An 18,722-nucleotide genomic window follows, 5' to 3' on the forward strand; every position below is an offset into this window, starting at 1 on the left:
TTTAGTAGAGACGGGGTTTCATTATGTTGGCCAACCTGGTCTTGAACCCCTGACCTCAACTGATTCACCCGCCTCAGCCTCCCAAAGTGCTGGGATTATAGGCGTGAGCCACCCTGCCCGGCTTGGGTGCATTTCATCTGCAGAATAATCCACTGGGCTGGACACTTCTAGATATTCATTTGGAGGAAGGGACATAACATCATGGTCAACAGCATCAGTTTCGGAGACTGTATTAATCTTTTCTCGTGCTACTAATAAAGACATACCCGAAACTGTCAGATCTCATGAGCCTTATTCACTATCATGAGAACAGTATGGGGGAAATCGCCCCCATGATTCAATTATCTCCACCTGGCCCTGCCCTTGACACGTGGGGATTGTTACAATCTAAGGTGAGATTTGGGTAGGGACGCAGCCAAACTGTATGTCAGAGACATATTTCCTGGATTGAGAATCCCAGATTTTCATCTGGCAGCACGGCGACCTTGGGCAAGTGAGTGCCTCTAGCTGCCACAGTTTCCTCATCCATAAAATGGGAATAATGATAGCACCTTCATGAACATGACTTGTTAGAGGTAAATAGGAATAATGCATTAAGCACTGGGCATGGCTTCTGACTTGTAGCAAATCTCACAACAAATGTTAATGCTCACTATTACATATTATGCACAAAAGAACACAGCACTCTACAGGAAAAGCATTTACTAAAACCTGCACCTTGCAAATGCACCTCACAGTCTAACATTTAGATTAAACAGAACACCCATCAGAAGTTGGCAACGCTCCATCACACACAATTGTGTTTATTTGTTATAACAGGTGCCAGGAATCAGTCAGTAGCTAAATTTGGTAGCAGTTGATGCTGTGCCATCAGTTGATTCAACGTATATTAACTGATAACCTGTGCTGGGCATGAGAACACAGATGGAGCAAGACAGAGCACCCCTGCCCTCTGCAAACGTGTGTCCTAGCACGAGAGAATAGAGAGATCAAACAAAAAGTGAACAACCTCTCACCCCCCTCCATTAGTGAGTCATAAGAAAACAAGGTTGTATCACAAAATATCCACAAGCAGGAGAGAACGCGACAAGAACACAACTGAAACATAAAGATGGTCATTCCTGGAAGAGAATGTGGCTCCAGTCAGCTTGGCACAGATACACGTAGCTGCAGGCCAACCTGAGGTTGGCTGGGCAGGGGACTCTCATGGCCACAAAAGCCTTCTCGGTGGAAGCTCCCTCTGGTCATTCAGATCTGAGCTGAAATGTCATCTCCTAAGAGATGTTTCCTTGGCACCTGACCTGAATCAGCCCTCCCAATACTCTCTGGACATTACCGTTGTGTTCTGCTATTAATATTGGTATCTGATGCTTGCCTGTGTCTTACTGGCATTTTTCCCACCAGAGTGAAAACTCTGCAGAGAGCATCTCATAGGAGCTCAAGGTGCCTGAATGATGAGCTCCAGGAATCTGCATTTAATAAGTGCCCACAGAGATTCAGAAAGGCACTTGCATTTAGGCTCCATTGACTTCAAAGACCAGTCTGTCAACTACCTGACGTTTCCCCACTTGTGATTCACACACTGGTGACTCAGCCTCACAGTCAGCCAGGGTGATGGAGAAGGCAAAGAAATGGCAGGACTGTTTTCAACACAGGCTGGCTTCTCCTGTCACCTCTCCCACACCACCCACCCCTTATGTCTAGTCTCAGAAAACCAGAACCAGGGTGAAAATTGCCCCCAGAGTCCACAGGGAATCAGAAGGGCTCTTTAAACAAAAGAATGACTCAGAATGATGGTTAATTTTAGAGTGTTGTTCTAAAACACAGTGGGAAGACGTGCGTTACCCCACTAAAGGTAATCAATCCATTTGTAGATATCCAACAGTGAAACGGAGGAGGAGTTAAAGTATCTTACAAGGGCCAGGAGCAGTGGCTCACACCTGTAATCCCAGCACTTTGGGAGGCTGAGACGGGACAATGGCTTGAGCCTAGGAGTTCAAGACCAGCCTGAGCATCATAGTGAGACCTCATACGTATGAAAATGTAAAAAAATAAAAATTAGCACTTCTATAGTCCTAGCCACTTAGAAGGCTGAGGTGGGAGGGTCACTTGAGCCTGGGAGGTTGAGGCGACAGTGAACCATGGTCACACCACTGCACTCCAGCCTAGGTGACAGAGCAAGACTCTATCTCAAAAAAAATAAATAAATAAAGCATGTTAAAAGGAATTACCCATTTATGTAGATGTTCAAGGGGTGCAGGATAGCCAGAACAATCCTGAAAAAGAACAAAGTTGGAGAACTCACACTTTCTGATTTCAAAACTTACTACAAAGCTACAGTAATCAAGACTGTGACACTAGCATTAGGATACAGACGTAGATGAATGGAATGCAACTGAGAGCTCAGAAGCACATTCTCATGTTTACAGCCAATTAATTTTTGAGAAGGATGCCAAGACAATTTTCAATAAGTGGCACTGGGACAACTTAGATATCTATGTGCAAAAGAATGAAGCTGGAACACTGCCTCACTCCATACCCAAAAATTACCTTAAAATGGATCAAAGACTTAAATGTAAGAGGTAAAATTATATACTTCTGTGATGGTTAATACTGAGTGTCAACTTGATTGGATTGAAGAATGGAAAGTATTGATCCTGGGTGTGTCTGTGAGGGTACTGCCAAAGGAGATTAACATTTGAATCAGTGGGCTGGGAGAGGCAGTCCCACCCTCAATCTGGGTGGGCACCATCTAATCACCTGCCAGTGTGGCCAGAATATAAAGCAGGCAGAAAAACGTGTAAAGGCGAGACTGGCCTAGCCTCCTCACCCACATCTTCCTCCCATGCTGGATGCTTCCTGCCCTCCAACATCGGACTCCAAGTTCTTCAGTTTGGGGACTTGGACCAGCTCTCCTTGCTCCTCAGTTTGTAGACAGCCTATTGTGGGACCTTGTGATTGTATGAGTTAATACTTAAAAAACTCCGATATAGTACTTAATAAACTCCCATATATATGTGTGTGTGTGTGTGTGTGTGTGTGTGTGTGTGTGTGTGTGTGTGTGTGTATCCTATTAGTTCTGTCCCTCTGGAGAACCCCAACTAATACAACTTCTTTGAAAAAATAGCACAGCCACTTTGAAAAACAGTTTGCCGGTTCCTCCAAAAGTGACACAGAATTCCCAGATGACTGATGTGACTGGTGGGTATATACAGCAGCAGAAACATATGTCCACACAGAACCCTGAGCAGGAGTTTCACAGCAGCATTTTGTACGGACTGTGTAACAGTCAGGAGATGAAAACAATCCATGTGTTACTCAGTCGACCCGCTGGTGACTGGATACACAAAACGTGGTCTAGTATAGCCACACAATGGAATATTATCTGGCCACAAGTAGGAACGCTACTTGTTACAACAAGGAGGAGCCTTGAAACACGCTATGTGAAAGAAGCCAGTCACAAAAGACCGAATAGTGTAGGGCTCCCTTAATGGGAAATGTCCAGAACAGTCAGGTCTATAGAGACAGACAGATTAGTGGTTGCCCAGGGCTGGGAGGGGGTCAGGAGGAAGGAATAGGGAGAGAGCGCTCATGTGCACCGGGTTTCTTTCAGAGCGATGAAAATGTGCTATAAAATCGGTTGTGGAGGTGGCCACATAACTCAATGAATGTGCTAAAAGTCATTGGATTCTACATTTTAAATGAGTGAATTGTACGGTATGGGAATTACATCTCAATAAAGCTTTGTTGTTGTTGTTAAAAAGGAATTATTCACCTAGATGGGAGTAGGGAGACCATGGAGGATGAAAGACCAGTAAGGAGGTGACTGCAGCCGCTGAGGCTGGGAATGGGGAGGGTCCGAGCCACCACTGTGGCAGGGAATGGCGACCTGGATCTGGAGATGAGGCAGAGCCCACAGGACTCAGTCACTGGCTGAGTGTGTGTCTGTGTGTGTGTGTGTGTGTGTGTGCACATGTATGAGTAATAACAGCTCATTTTTACTGAGCACTATCAGTACGGCCACTTCTAATGGAGTATCTCATTGTTTCCTCACTAGAACTCTATAAGAGGATCACTGATGTTATCTGGGAAACTGAGGCATAAAGAGGCTCAGGAACTTGCTAGGATCACACAGGAGGCAATAGATCCAGGATTTGAGTCTGGTGGTTGACTCCAAAACCTGCATTTCTCTGACCCCAGGGCTTCTGGGCTGGGTGTTGAGTAGGTGACATTACTCTCCTCTGAGTAGAGAACCCCAAAGGAGGGGCAAGGAAGTGGGGAAAGGGGACAAGTTCAGTTTGGGACATGATGGAGTCAAGATGCCTCTGGACGTCCAGTCGCAATTCCTACAATGAATTATATGAATCAGGAGCTTTACAGAGAGGAAGCTAGAAAGAACAGGTTTGTGAGGCCTGGGTACATGCCTGTTCTCAGGAGTGGACAAGCTCGTGTGCAAGGGTCTGCTTGGGAGAGAAGAGGCTGGAGGCGGAAGACCTGAAGTGAAGAGTGGAGCCGGAGGAGAGGACCCAGCCGCAGAGGCGGAGAGCATTCCCCGGGTAAAGACAAGGCACAAGGCAGGAGGGAGCCCCGGAGCTGAGCATGGCAAAGGGAAGGGTGCAGGACCTCAGCGATCTGATCGATCGTAGGATGACTGACAGGAGCCACTGGAAGCTACAGAGCTAAACAGGCATAGTCAGATAATCCCGGAGGGAGGAACGAATGAAGGTGAGAAAGAGGCAACAGGCAGGCAGACCTGGGTTTTCCCACAGTGGTGGTGAAAGGAGGAGCAGAGGAAGCGTCTCCAAAGTCCTGGGCAGCTGTTTCTGGTACCGTCCACCCACCCCCGACTCTGTGGGTGTCTGTGGTCTGGGGTTCCGGGGCCATCCTCCCTGTAGCCACCGCCTGCCACCCAGAGCAGCAGCCATGCCGAGGGCTTCTGTTGAACTAGTTTAGGAGCATAAAGTATATATAGTTGGCTGAGGTCTGGGGATTTTTTGAGCTGCAGAGTCTTTTTCGGGGTTTTGTCAAAGGTTGGATTCTGTTCAGAAACCTAGACTATCCCAGCCATTCTTTCTTGCCATGCTTCAGGAAATTCTCATCCACCATAAAAGCAGCAACTACAGCGATGAGAAGGTAGCCAGGTGCCAGCTGGGGTTAAGGTCCCTCAACTGCCTTAACCCCTGCGAGCTCCTCTCCTTTGCAGCCAACTCCTGATACCTCATATGGCACCGCCCACCCTGCAGGACCTTTGCCCATCATTTCCTCTAGATAAATAGCTGCTGAATGAATGAACCATCCACCAGCCACTTCCCCCTGCCAAGAGCAAGGAAGAAGCAAGGCCCCTCCCCTCTGTCACCCACACCTCTCACTGTTGCCCCAACAAAGGCACCACCCACGGTTTCTAGTTCAAGAAACAAAACCTCCCAGACCCACATTGCTAATCACACCTACTGAGCATAAGTAAAAGCAAGTGTGGCTCTCCCCCACCAGCGGGATGGAGGTGGGGGGGTTCTTTCCTGCACGGCTGGCAGACAGGCACCCCGGCTGCTGCCTTGCCCGGGCTGTGGAGGTGCTTTTACTTCTCCTGCAGCCTCTTCTCTCTACATCCAGCCGTCCTTGCCTGTTTGATGCAGGACAGTACAGGCAGCTCGCTGCTCCTCCCTGGATCTAGCTGGAAGGATGAGGTTGCTTTGGGAGGACTTGGAGGGCCTACTCTCCACTTCACCCTTATCCACGGTTCCTCTCCATCCAGGTTTGCTGATGTTTACTGGAGTCTGGAAGGCAGGCAAGGGGCAGAGCAGCAGCTGGCAAAGCCCAGAGGGGTTGCAAGATCACATAGAGGACCTTGGGCTTCAATGCACACTTCAAACATATTACAACTCTGAAGGCTCGAAGACATATGAAACAATCCCCTAGAAATGAAACTGCCCAGGGAAGCCGTCTTTGCAGCTCACCTGCTCCTGCTGCCTTTCTTGTATCTCGAGGCTGTGTGTGCTGCTCTCTGGGAACGGATGGCCTGTTGGAGGCTCTGGCAAACGCCCCGTCTCCTCTGCCAGACGATGCAGCAATCTCGGCTCCCTGCCCGCCCACGGCCAGGCCAGGTTGCAGTGTCTCGCCCCTGCTGGGCTCTCAGACCAGGCTGGAAGAGGCCACCAGGTAAATTGTCTTGTCCCGAAGCCAGAGATGTCAGGAGGAGTCTGTGCCCCCTCTGCCCTGCCCCATCGCCTAGAGGAGCAGCACAGCTTTGTTTCATAAAACCAGGATACAGAATGGCCTGGCCCCAAGCCACCCGGGACCCAGCAGACCAGTCCTGCCCCTCTGCCTTCTACCCCTTTGTCAGGACTCAGGGGGCCCAGCAGGGGGGTGGCAGCTCTTCAGGAGCAGCCAAGGAGCACAGCTGCTGGGATGTGGGGGTCCAGCCACCCAATGCATGACAGAACGTCTGGTGACTTGGAGACCCGCCTACTTGTCGGGAGCAGCAGCTCAAGGGCACGAGAGGGTGTTGATGGAAGGAGGGTCACGGTGGTTGGGGCTGGAAAGCCCAGATGCCTGGACATGGGACCATGTCACTCATCTCCCAGGACCTCCTTCAACGGACGTCTGGACAACAGGAGCCTGCCCCTGCCCTGACACCCCACCGCCTGCCTCAGGGGGCCTGGAGCCAGGGCCCACCTCCCTCTTCTGACCCTGCCTGCACAGCTGACCTTTCCCGCTCTCTCCAACCCACAGCCGCTGCTGCCCCAGGCCCTGTGGTGGTGGGAACCGCCTCTCCCATATCCCCCTCATGCAATAAAAGCCCATTTACCTACAGACCAGCTCAATCCAGCTCCAGATTCCCAGGGAAGAGACTGAACAGCCCACCCTGGCGAGGCTCCTGCTCATCTGGGTGGAGGGTCTCATTGAACCTGGAGCAGTGGCTGAGACCCAGGAGGGAGGGCTCGCTGGGCGGTGGGGAGGACTGCCGTGGCTAAGGGGCTTGCTGTGGACTGGAAAGATGCTCCCAAAATGTGTTCACCTCAGATGCTGCAACCATCCCCACAAGCTCTATCAAATGAATCGGGGAAGTAGGGAGGGGGAAGGAACATAAACCCAGCGGGCAGCACATCCAGCGCTCAGCATGAGACCAGCCCCCTCCGGAGCTCTTCCTCAGAGGTGTTTGTCTATTGCCCTAGAATCATGTAGACCCTGTGACAAGATTAAAGTTCCCGGTCACTGTTCTGTAGATAACAACTTGAACATTATAAAATGGTAAGTTTTCCATTTAAGATATTCTTCTAGGTCCTTGCATACCAGTGACACTACTGATGTCAGCTGGTCTCAAGGACCCCACGGGAACAGATTCACAAAGAATGGGGTTTCCACCTCCTGGTGGTTTCATACCCCTCACTCCAACCGATCAAAGACCCAGTCTCCCAACCCCTCACCCTCCATGATCCTCTTAAAAATCCCAGCCCGGACCTCCCCGAGGAGAGGAACCCAGGGCTTCCTCCCATCTCCTGACTTGGTGCCCTGCTATGATTTCTCGGCTGTCTCGATGTAATTGGCCTGTTTCTGTGCAGTGGGTGTGCAAGCCTGTGGGTCCTAGAGCAATGCCATCTTACAGAGGGGGCCTCCGGTAGGGAAGGCCTCCTCCTGCCAAGGTGACCAGATTGCCCAAGGGCGGTGGCACGGGCCCTGGAAGAGCCACAGAGCTCCCCAGTCTCAAGAGCCCTGAGGGCATGGTCTGGCCACCCAGTCTGTCCCCAGTCTGTGGGGACATCTCTGAGGCCCCAGAGGTGGGGACACTGTTTAGGGAACAGAGGGGCTGCAGTGAGTGCCCACGACTAAGCCCAGGCCTGCGCTGTGTTCCTGTCCCCCAAAAGCCTCGGGATTCCCATGAGCCCGTGTGTTACTGGAAAGGGGTCTGGATCCAGACCCCAAAAGAGGGTTCTAGGATCTCACCCAAGAAAGAATTCAGGGCGAGTCCGTAAATGAAAGCAAGTTTACTAGGAAAGTGAAGGAAGAAAAGAATGGCTACTCCATAGACAGAGCAGCCCCGAGGGCGGCCAGTCACCTATTTTTACGGTTATTTCTTGATGATATGCTAAATGAGGGGTGGATTATTCATGCCTCTCCTTTTTAGACCATATAGAGTAACTTCCCAGCGTTGCCATGGCATTTGTAAACTGTCATGGCGCTGGTGGGAGTGTAGCAGTGAGGATGACCAGAGGTCACTCTCGTGGCCATCTTGGTTTTGGTGGGTATTAGTGGCTTCTTTACTGCAACTGTTTTATCAGCAACGTCTTTATGGCCTGTACCTTGTGCCAACCTCCTGTCTCATCCTGTGACTGAGAATGCCTTAACCCTCTGGGAATGCAGCCCAGTAGGTCTCAGCCTCATTTCCCCAGCCCCTGTGCAAGATGGAGCTGTTCTGGTTCACACGCCTCTGACCCATCTAGTAAGGACCCCTCCCCGCCAGGAACCCAGTGGATGATTCCCCTCAGGAGGTTCAGCTGGGATTTAATTTAATTTAGGGAAAAATGTTTGTTTCATGTTGAAACGCTATGGAGCGGTTCTCCAGTGACAGAGACCCTCTGAACTTACACACACAAAAGGCAATTCATTAGCAAGAAGATGAGAAAGCAGAAAGAGCCTCAAGATAGGTAGCTCGCTGGTGTCACCCAAAGTTGTCACCCCTTGACAAGTCACCTCCCAAGATCTGCGGTCACAGGGGAGGACAGGCAAGAAGCAGTGATGGGCTGTCAATACGCATCTGGGCATGTGACAGCTTACAGGCACCTTGGTAGGTTTCCTCTCTGCAACTTGATTGCCACCCCCTCAGAAACTGAGACCCATCATCGGCTGGTCTGAGGCCCCACAGCTGCAGAGAGCCGAGCACATCCAGGGACTTAAGTGTGTCTCTCCTCCACCGTGGTAGAGGCTCCCCTCCATTGTGCCAAGCCTGGGGTGGGGGGACTGGCAGGCCCTGGGGGTGTGGCACAGAAAGACTGGCAGTGTCTGTCCCAGACCTCAGGGCCGCAGACACCAGATAAGCACCCACTGCACTCAAGGCCTTTCTGATCAAGTCCTGTGCCCAGGCTGTCCAAGTCCTGACACTGCGGAGTTGCTGGAACTCAGGAGGCAGAGGTGGCCGTAAGCCGAGATCACGCCATTACACTCCAGCCGGGGCCACAACAGCGAGACTCAGTCTCAAAAAAAACAGAGGAGGGTGGGGCCGGGAGCAAGGCCCTCTGCTCAGGGGACTCACCCAGCTGCAGAGGCAGGCGAGCCGCCCTTTCTGTGGCCCGGGCAATTAAAGTCACTTCCTGTCTCGCTTCCTTCTCTTTCTGGGCCGATGTGTCCTTCAGAAAGGGGGTGGATGGCTGCGGGGCCACACCAGGCAAGGCTGCGGGGAAGCCGGCACTACCCGGGTCTAGGACGAAGAACAGAGCAGGAGGCTCCTGGGCAGTGCCCCTTCACCTCTCTTCCTGCTCCTCGATTCTCCCCACCCCCACCACTGGCCCAGGTGGAGGCTCTCCTGCGGGAATCCTCGTTTCCACAGCTCACGGGGCTCTCAGAGGCCACTGGGGGCTGGAGAGGGAGGAGGTCAGAGGCTTGCAATTGGTTGTCTTGCTTGGAGAAGGAACGGGTAAGGAGCTTTCTAGGGCTGCGGTTCCATAAATAGCTCACCGTCCCTTCTCTCTCTTTCATATTCTTTCAAACATGAAGAAAGAAATGAGCTCTTGCAAAGGGGTCAAGTTAGACCTACAAGTATTTGCCAAAGATTAAGGGGCCAGAAAGCCAGAAGGTGAACACAAGCTTGGGGACCCTGGGCCATGAGCTGTGAGAACTCTAGGATCAGCAGTCCCAGACAGGGCCAAACATGAAGTCCTGGCTGCAAAGCCACAGGCACCGGGTAGTGGGTGGGAGCCCCCTAAAACCACACACTGATCCCCAAACTCCTTTTAGGAGCATCCCGGAAGACTGGCACCTGGCTGTGCACAAAAGCACCATGCTCTCCGCTGACCAGCAACCTTGGACGAGGTCTTTAGAGACCCCCAGGAGCTCAGTTTCCTCATCAGTAACTGGAGAGGTTTGCACCTGGTGGTCCTGGAGGGGCTCCCCAGCTCTGAGCCCGCAATGATGCATTTCACCCCCTGGACTGTGTGCAGAAGACTTGAGAAGGAGTAGGGAATAGGACAGACGCGAACTGAGCTTCTTGACGGGCTCCCACACCTGCCCCGTCTCTACTGCACTAGAACCAGGGCCCGGAATCCACACTTCAACGAGCTCACACTAAAATGCGAGCCCGTACCACGCTGGCCTTTGTGGGAGTCCACAGACATGCTTTTGCACCTGCTGTTCTCTCTGTCTCTGTTATTTCCCCTAGATCTGCACTGCTGGGTCCCTGATTTCACTCAGGTCACTGCCCAATGTCCTCTTCAGAGAGGTCTTTCCTGACTGCCTTCTCTAACAGATAAACAAGTAATCTTTTAGTGTAGGTAAGTCCCATGTAATGTTTGGAAAATGTTTACAATACTAAAAAACTATTAGTAATTGCTTTGAAATTGAAATGTAACTGGACATCCGGTATTTTTATTTGCTAAATCCAGCAACTTTAAGCAACGAGGACTCTGTACACCGGCCCCCAGACCGTAGGCCATTTGTGAGTTTGAGTCTCCAGGGGTGGCAGACAGGGCTACAGCTTCTACCCCTGTCCAACCCTGCCCCTCTGCTCTCCTCCCAGAAAGATTACTTAAATGCCCAAGGTGGCCTAGGCAATTAAGGCAAATTGTCTTCTGGGCAGTCCCGCATACCTGCAGAGGAGTGCACCTTCAGAGGTGTGCACAGCAGTTTCTGGGCCAAAAACAAGACCTAAGGGCTTTCTCCTCCCATTCTCCTCTTCCCTCCCCACCTCCTACCCTACATGTTTAAGGTGTCTTGAGTCCCCAAATGATCACCCAGTCTAGTCAGCTGTACATAACTTTTTTTTTGATCCAGAGTCTCGAACTGTCGCCCGGGCTGGAGTGCAATGACTCCATCTCTGCTCGCTGCAACCTCTGCCTTCTGGGCTCATGCAATTCTCCTGCCTCAGCCTCCTGAGTAGCTGGGATTAAAGGTGCACACCACCACACTTGGCTAATTTTTTGTATTTTTAGTAGACACAGGGTTTCACTTTGTTGGCCAGACTGGTCTCAAACTCCTGACCTTGTGATCAGCCCACTTCAGCCTCGCAAAGTGCTAGGATTACAGGCATGAGCCACAGTGCCCAGCCAGCTGTACATATCAGTACGGATACACTACAATCAAGCAACCACTGCATTTGAGACATGGGCCCTGCCATAGGTGACAGGCACCATGGGGCAGACAAAGAAATAGAAGGCGAGGTTCCTGCCAGTAAGCATGGCAACCTGGAATTGGGGTGTGTTATAGGTTAAATGGTATGTCCCCCAACATCCATATGCTGAAGTCTTAACCCCCACGACCTCAGAATGTAACCCTATTGGGAGATAGGGTCTTTACAAAGGTAAATCAAGAGGGCCTGAGGTCACTAGAGTAGGCCCTAATCCAATGACTGCTGTTCTTATAAAAAAAGAAACTTGGGGCCGGGCGTGGTGGCTCACACCTATAATCCCAGCTCTTTGGGAGGCCAAGGTGAGCAGATCACCTAAGGTCAGGAGTTCAAGACCAGCCTAGTCAATATGGTGAAAACCTGTCTCCACTAAATACAAAAAATTCACTGAGCATGGTGGCAGGTGCCTGTAATTTCAGCTACCTGGGAGGCTGAGGCAGGAGAATCAAGTGAACCTGAGAGGCAGAGGTTGCAGTGAGCTGAGATCGTGCCATTGTACTCCAGCTTGGGCAACAAGAGGGCAACTCCATCTCAAATAATAATAATAATAATAATAAAGAAAGAAACTTGGAGACAAATGCATCCAGTGGGAAGACCATCAGAAGGCAGAAGGTGGCCATCTCCAAGCCGGACGGGGCCTCAGAAGGAGGCAGCCCCGCCAACGCTTTGGTCTTGCACTCCAGCCTCCAGATCTTCGAGATCATACATGCGGGCTGTTGAAGCTGCCCAGTCTGGGGAGCTTTGTGACAGCTAATCCACCCTACCTGGCCTCAGGGCTTGGGCAGGCTCCACCCTCTCTCCCAGCACCTCTGGTCAGGTGGGGCCTGAAGCCCATTCCCAGGTGAGGTCTCCACATGGACAGGTTTGTAATGAAGGCTCAGGTCACCTGCTTCCTGGATCTATGAACTCTCGTCTAAGCAACAGGCTTGGCTCAGGAAAGCCGCTCGCTGCCAACCAGCTTGAGAGCACAGCTCCTGGGGACAAGCCACCCTGCAGAGAACACGCACACTTTCGTAATAGCCTTGCTGGGGAAATTTGTCCACTGGCTGCCAAAAGCTCACTGGAAGCCAAGAATAAGATTGTCAGATCTTGTGGCTGAATGAAAGAAACCAGGACCAGCCAGGGTTAAGGAAGACAGGCGTTCTGCTCTCCAGCCTGCCTGTGCTCTCAGGACCGGCCTTGGTGGGCAGCACGTGAGCCAGGGGCAGGCTGTTTTTCTTTCTTTCCATGTTTCCAGCACCTGGCACACAGTAGGTGCTCAGTAAGTGCTAAGGACTTCCTAAATTCAAACATACACATCCTAGCCCAAGCAGCAGGGAACAGAGGTCACTGGGCACTCGGGAGCCGTCCACTTGATGGTGGGCGATTTGATCCACTGTCTTCGGGACTGACCTCGGACGGACCTCGTCCCATGCTCTGCATCTCATGTCCTCTGTGAAATGGAAGAGCCCCCATCCCTAAGGGGGCAGAATCCTTCCCCGTTTCAGGTTCAGTGAATGGAGTCTGGTGCAAAGCAGGAAGCAAGCCCCTTGACTTCTACCTGCCAGCAGCTCCAGGCTCTCCCCTGAGACCTTCTAGCTGTCTCCATTGCTCAGAGTCCCACAGTGGGAGGTCAGAGCTCTCGGAGGCTGCAGTGAAGAGTGGCAGGAATGACACCCCACCAACCCCATCAGGTTCCTGGGGGTGCGGATCACACGCGGGCTGCCGGGGCTTGTCTTTAGCGTTTCCGGGAGATGAATAGTTTGAGTGACTGCCTGGCTCGCTTCTGCCTCAGGACAGAGTAGTGAGGGGTAGGAGGAGGGTGTGGAGGGGAAGGAGGCTCCAGAGGTAACCTCTGACTGAACTGAGGGGACACAGGTGGTCATCCCACACCCAGTCCTCTTGTTAACACCAGTAAGTGGCCGCCGTCCCAGCCCAGAGGAAGGTGAGAACAAGAGCAGGTGTCGGTGGGGAGGAGGGAGGTTAAACACCTCTGCAAGTGTCTGGGGGGTGGGGGGTGGTTGAACATCTCTGCAGGTGGCAGAGCCAGTGAGCCAGCACCTCCGGTCCGCCCCTACTGCTGCGTGTAATGTATGAAGGAAGACGTGTGGACCAGCACCAGCAGGGAAGAGACCTTGGAACCCACAGGCGACCAGCACACTGGACCCAGGCAGGGGCCAAGGACTGGGTCTGGAGGCGAGCAAGAAGCTCAGGTGTGACACTGTTGGTCGCCCTGAAAAATGGTTTGTTCTGGCCACTTCCACTCTGAGCGTTGCTGCCCATCACACCAAACTGCAGGTGGCAACCCTGGCTGTGTGCTGCCACTACCTGAGCGCCCTCTCCAAGCTGTCCCTCATAGAGCTGAGCCTTGAGGGGCAGGACTCTCCTAAAAAATCCCCTGTCTTCATCAGGGGTCCAGGGGCTGAGACAGTTGGGGGACCACCCCTCATCACGGAGTAACCAGGAGGGCCACCCAAGGAGAGCCACACAGGGGACCACCCCCCCAGCATGGGCAGACCTAGCAGGGCAGCCCCGGCCTTGGGGCATGAGATCCGGCTTCCTGCAACTCCACCCCTGGCTGGGGGCAGGCCAGGCCACCATGGCGCTCCAAGGAAGGCACACTGCCCAGTGGCAGGAGGGCAGTTGGCCTCCGGCTGCTGGCTTCCTTAGGGTCGGCATCCTGTCCACCTCTCCAGGAGAATGAGCGAGGTGAGGATACAAGGGCCTGATTTTCCGCCCCACAGGGTCTCCTCTATGGGCAGCACTGGCTCTGTGTGCCCACAGGGCCGCCAGAGATGAGCGTGGCAGGTCCACGTGGCAGCCTCCCCGCCCCCTGCACGCCCTGCAGTCTCTTTTCTTCATGGGTGTTTCTCCCTCATAAATCCCTCTCTCTTTTTTTTTTTTTTGAGGCAGGGTTTTGCTGTCACCCAGGCTGGAGTTCAGTGGTACAATCACAGCTCACTGCAGCCTCTACCTCCCAGGTTCAGGTGATCCTCCTGCTTCAGCCTCCCAAGTAACTGGACAATGGGCGCGTGCCACCACACCTGGCTACTTTTTGTATTTTTTGTAGAGACAAGGTCTGCTACGTTGCCCAGGCTGGTCTCAAACTCCTGGGCTTAAGCCATCCACTCACCTTGGCCTCCCCAAGTGTTGGGATTACAGGCATGAGTCACCATGCCCGGCTCCTAATAAATCTTTTGCTCCCCTAACTCTGACTCAGGGTTGGCTTCCTGAGGAACCAGCCGGCCTGCAGCACCCTTTCTACGCTCCTAAGCCTCGGTTTCTACCTCACAGGTGGTATCCATGCCTCTGACCCAACACTGCAGCAGGACCGAGCCAGAACCCTGTGCCACACCCCTCCCCGAAGCACTCTGACCTCGTGATTCCCCTCCTGCCCCATGAGACAGCCTGGTGCCCACCCCACAGCCAGGCATCCGCCTGCGGCGTTCCTAATGAATTAGCACCTGTGTCTGCTAAAGAGGCTGTGAGCACCTTAGAGGGCTTCCCATATTTATTCTATTCTTCCAGACCAGTCAGTGAGTGGCCAGCCTGGCACTCTCTAGGCCCCTGTCGAGTAGGATGTCCACTTCATGAGGCTGCTCCTTCCCCTGGAGGACAGCCCTGCCCAGTGGAATGTTCTGGATTGCAGAAACTTGCTACCCCATTCTTTCCATTATCCCTCACACGCCTGGATTTGGAGTCCCCATCACTCTGCCCACGCAGCCTGAACATGTTGTAGTTCGCTGATGAACTTTAAAAGTGGGGTACCCAGGGGTCCACACACCTTCCTAAAACCAGCTGATCAGCTGAGCAGAGGAAAAATGGTCACCACATTTGTTGACATAACTAAAGGTCATATTCGTTACCTCGGACTTCATCCAGACTCTTCAGTCAGAATATCTGCATTCATATATTTTCTCAGTCAGCTTCGCCTCTGATGCCTTCCTTCACTTCTGTGTCTCGCCTCTCAGCTGTGAAACAGGATCTCATCAGCACCCTCCAACACCAAACAGGCGCTGGGGAAAGGCAAGGACGGCCATCGGACGGTAGAGGGCGCTGCGCACCCGTGTTGGACGGGGCGCGCAGCCAAGCATGACCGCCAGGGGCCGCCCGAACGCCGCCGTCCAGGCCCCGGGCCCCGGCAGAGCCCGGCCGGCCTTCGGCGCCCAGCGGACCTGCACCCCTGGGGCCTTGGGATGTGCCGCCCTTCCCTGCTTCTCACTCACCTCGCTCTCCTGGGAGGCTCTGAGTGGTGCTCTGCAAAGCCCCACACCGGCGCAGCTGTGGTGGCCGAAGGCAGGCAGGCAAGCTTGGTGGGAGTGGCAGAATGATGTAGGCAGTGATGCCAGCCTTGGAAAGGATGGAAATGACACCGCACAGAGCACAGCAGAGCAGTCCTCCAAGGACGCGATGAGGTGGAGGCCAGCTCCTCTCCCCAGCAGCCTCTTCTGGTCACCTGCTCCTGAGGCCTGTCCTGACCCCGGGTCTTCATGTGCTCCTCCCGGCCAGACGCGGGCACCCTCTTTCTGGCCATGGGAATTCAAGCGATCCTCCTGCCTCAGCCTCCCGAGTAGTTGGGATTACAGGTGCGTGCCATTATGCCCAGCTAATTTTTATATTTTTAGTAGAGATGGGGTTCGCCATTTTGGCCAGGCTGGTCTCGAACTTCTGAAACCCTGTCTCCTCCAAAATACAAAAAATTAGCTGGCTGTGCTGGCACATGCCTGTTATCCCAGCTACTCTGGAGCTTGCTGACTCACACTGCAGCCTCCATCATCAAGTGAGACAATTCCTTATCACAAGTGTGTGTGTGTGTGTGTGTGTGTGTGTCTGAATATACATGTATGTGTTTGTCTGAATGTTTATGTGCCCCCAAAGTTCACATGTTGAAATCCTAACTCTGAAAGTGATGGGAGGAGGAACTGGGGCCTGCAGGAGGTGGTTGGGTGGCAACAGTAAAGCCCTCATGAATGGGATTAGCACTGTAATGAAGACATACAAATGTCACATCCTCTTGGCTCTGCTTCTCTGGAAAGCCCAGACTAAACAACCAAACCAAAAGAGGAACATGAGGGCCCGGGCGTGGTGGCTCACACCTGTAATCCCAACATTTTGGGAGGCCGAGGTGGATGGGTCACTTGAGCCTAGGAGTTCAAGACCAGCCTAGGAAACATAATGAAACCTAGTCTCTAACAAAATTAAAAAATTAGCTGGGCATGGTGGCACATGCCTATTATCCCAGCTACTCTGGAGGCTGAGGCAGGAGAATCACTTGAACCTGAGAGCCAGAGGTTGCCGTGAGCTGAGATTGCACCATTGCACTCCAGCCTGGGCAACAGAGTGAGACCCTGTCCAGAAAAAAAAAAAAAAAAAAAGGAGGGGGCTACTTAAAATTCTCCCTGAGGTTGAAATAACCATGTCAGAGTGTTCATGATGAAATGTCTTGTATTCCTCTCTATCCCTCCCATGTTCCAACTAAACAGAATTTTCCATTCCCATTCCCTAATTTCTGTGCTCCTACAGTACACTCTGCAAGGAGCACCCTTCACCGTTCACCCCCAAGGTTGCACTCAGATGCCACCTCCCGCATGAAGTCTTCCTCTGCACTCCCACACACCCTGCTTGTGTCTATCAGGAATCCTTTCGGCTGCAAGTAACAGATCCTCTGACCAGCAGTGACCTAAACAAAGCGTGGTTTGTTTTTCCTTAAATAAGCATGGGGGTAGGTGTTGCCGACATCAGTGTGGTGGCTCAGAGCTGCTGGGTCTGCTGTCTCTGAGGTTCTTGACCTTCCCCTCATGATTACAAGATGGCTGCAGCTGCTCAGAGCATCATACACTTGCATCAAGTTCAAGGAAGAGAAGTGAGTGGGGGAGCAGTGGAGCACTTTCTCATTTGCTTTCCTCTTATCTGGGAGAAAAAAACCTTCCCAGGAGCTTCCAACAGATGTGCCCAGATCTAGGCCACCAGGCCCCCCTCACAGACCAAGGACGGACCTGTATTCCTGAGATCAAGGGAGCTCCACTGAGGCCGCAGCGAAATGGGGTTATGGCAGCAGGGAAGAAGGGTAGGGGAGGATTTTGAGGAGTAGCTTCTCCCACATTACCAGCTGTCCCCTTCCTACCTCCTGCTGTAGATCACAGGGCTGACCATGAAAGGCGCTTAAAAAATTCAGACTTCATTTTGATTACAGTCAGGGCGCCTGGAAAGGCTTTGAGCAGGAAGAGGTGCGTTCTGACATGCCGTTCATACGGCTCCCTCTGGCCACAGTGAGGAAGCAGAGGGAGGCTGTGTAGAGTCCAGTGAGAGTGCAGGGAGGGTGACAGGACTTGGGAGCAGGGCTGGAAACAAGTGGGGCTCTGGGAGGACCCCGCAGGAGGCAGATCCGCGGGGCTCACTGGCTTATAAGCAGGGAGCCCAGGAGAGAGTCAGCAACGCCTGGGGACCCATGCGGGGGAGGAGTGCCAAGAGTTTGGTTTGGGTCCTCTTGGATTTGAGCTGCTGCAGGGCTGTCCTGGGGTCTCGTCCAGTGGGCGGGACAGTGGCTCTGGTGCTCAGGAGAGAGGACAGGGCTGAGACACTCCTTGGAGACACTACTGTGTTGATGGGGTAAAGGCAAAAGAAGACATGGGAGAGGATGAGCTCTCCCAGGGAAGCTGAGAGGTGGGTGAGGAACAAAGCCTTCAAAAGCACAAATAGTGGCTGGGTAGGGTGTCCCACACCTGTAATCCCCACACTTTGGGAGGCTGAGGAGGGCAGATCACTTGAGGTCAGGAGTTCGAGACCAGCCTGGCCAACACGGCAAAACCCCGGCTCTACAAATACAAAAATTAGCTGAGCATGGTGGTGCACGCCTGTAATCCCAGCTACTCAGGAGGCCGAGGCAGAAGAATCACTTGAACCCAGGAGGCAGAGGTTGTAGTAAAGCCGAGATCACACCACAGCACTCCAACCGTGGTGACAGAGACAGACTATGTCTCAAAAAAAAAAAAAAAAAGTATAAATATGGCTATCACTGCCTACCCGACCATGGATCCAAGTTTTAGCAAAGAGGTGTGATACACATCCGTGTGGCTTTCCAGAACTCAACTTTCCTTAGCTTTGCTTTGGGCTGAAGATGAGGCCCTTGGGTGCCTGCCTCATAGCCACGTCCACTGCTCTTTGCTGGGCAACAGGGAGCTCAGGAAAGCAGGCTGGGTCCTGAGAGGTGCATGGTGATTCTCTGAACCAATTAAGGGAAGCTCTTTCCTCTCTGCAGATGAAGAACAGTGGGATGGGGCCAGCTCTGCCTGAGATCTGAAAGTCGGCAGGGACCACGGACATAGTTTCCTGCCTGAGAAAAATGAGAAAACCTCCTCCCGGCAGCCGAGGCAGTGACAGCCATCCTGAGGAGAGGCAGGAACCTAGCGGT

Source organism: Cebus imitator, unplaced genomic scaffold (assembly GCF_001604975.1).
Source record: "Cebus imitator isolate Cc_AM_T3 unplaced genomic scaffold, Cebus_imitator-1.0 Scaffold42, whole genome shotgun sequence".
Classification (NCBI taxonomy): domain Eukaryota; kingdom Metazoa; phylum Chordata; class Mammalia; order Primates; family Cebidae; genus Cebus; species Cebus imitator.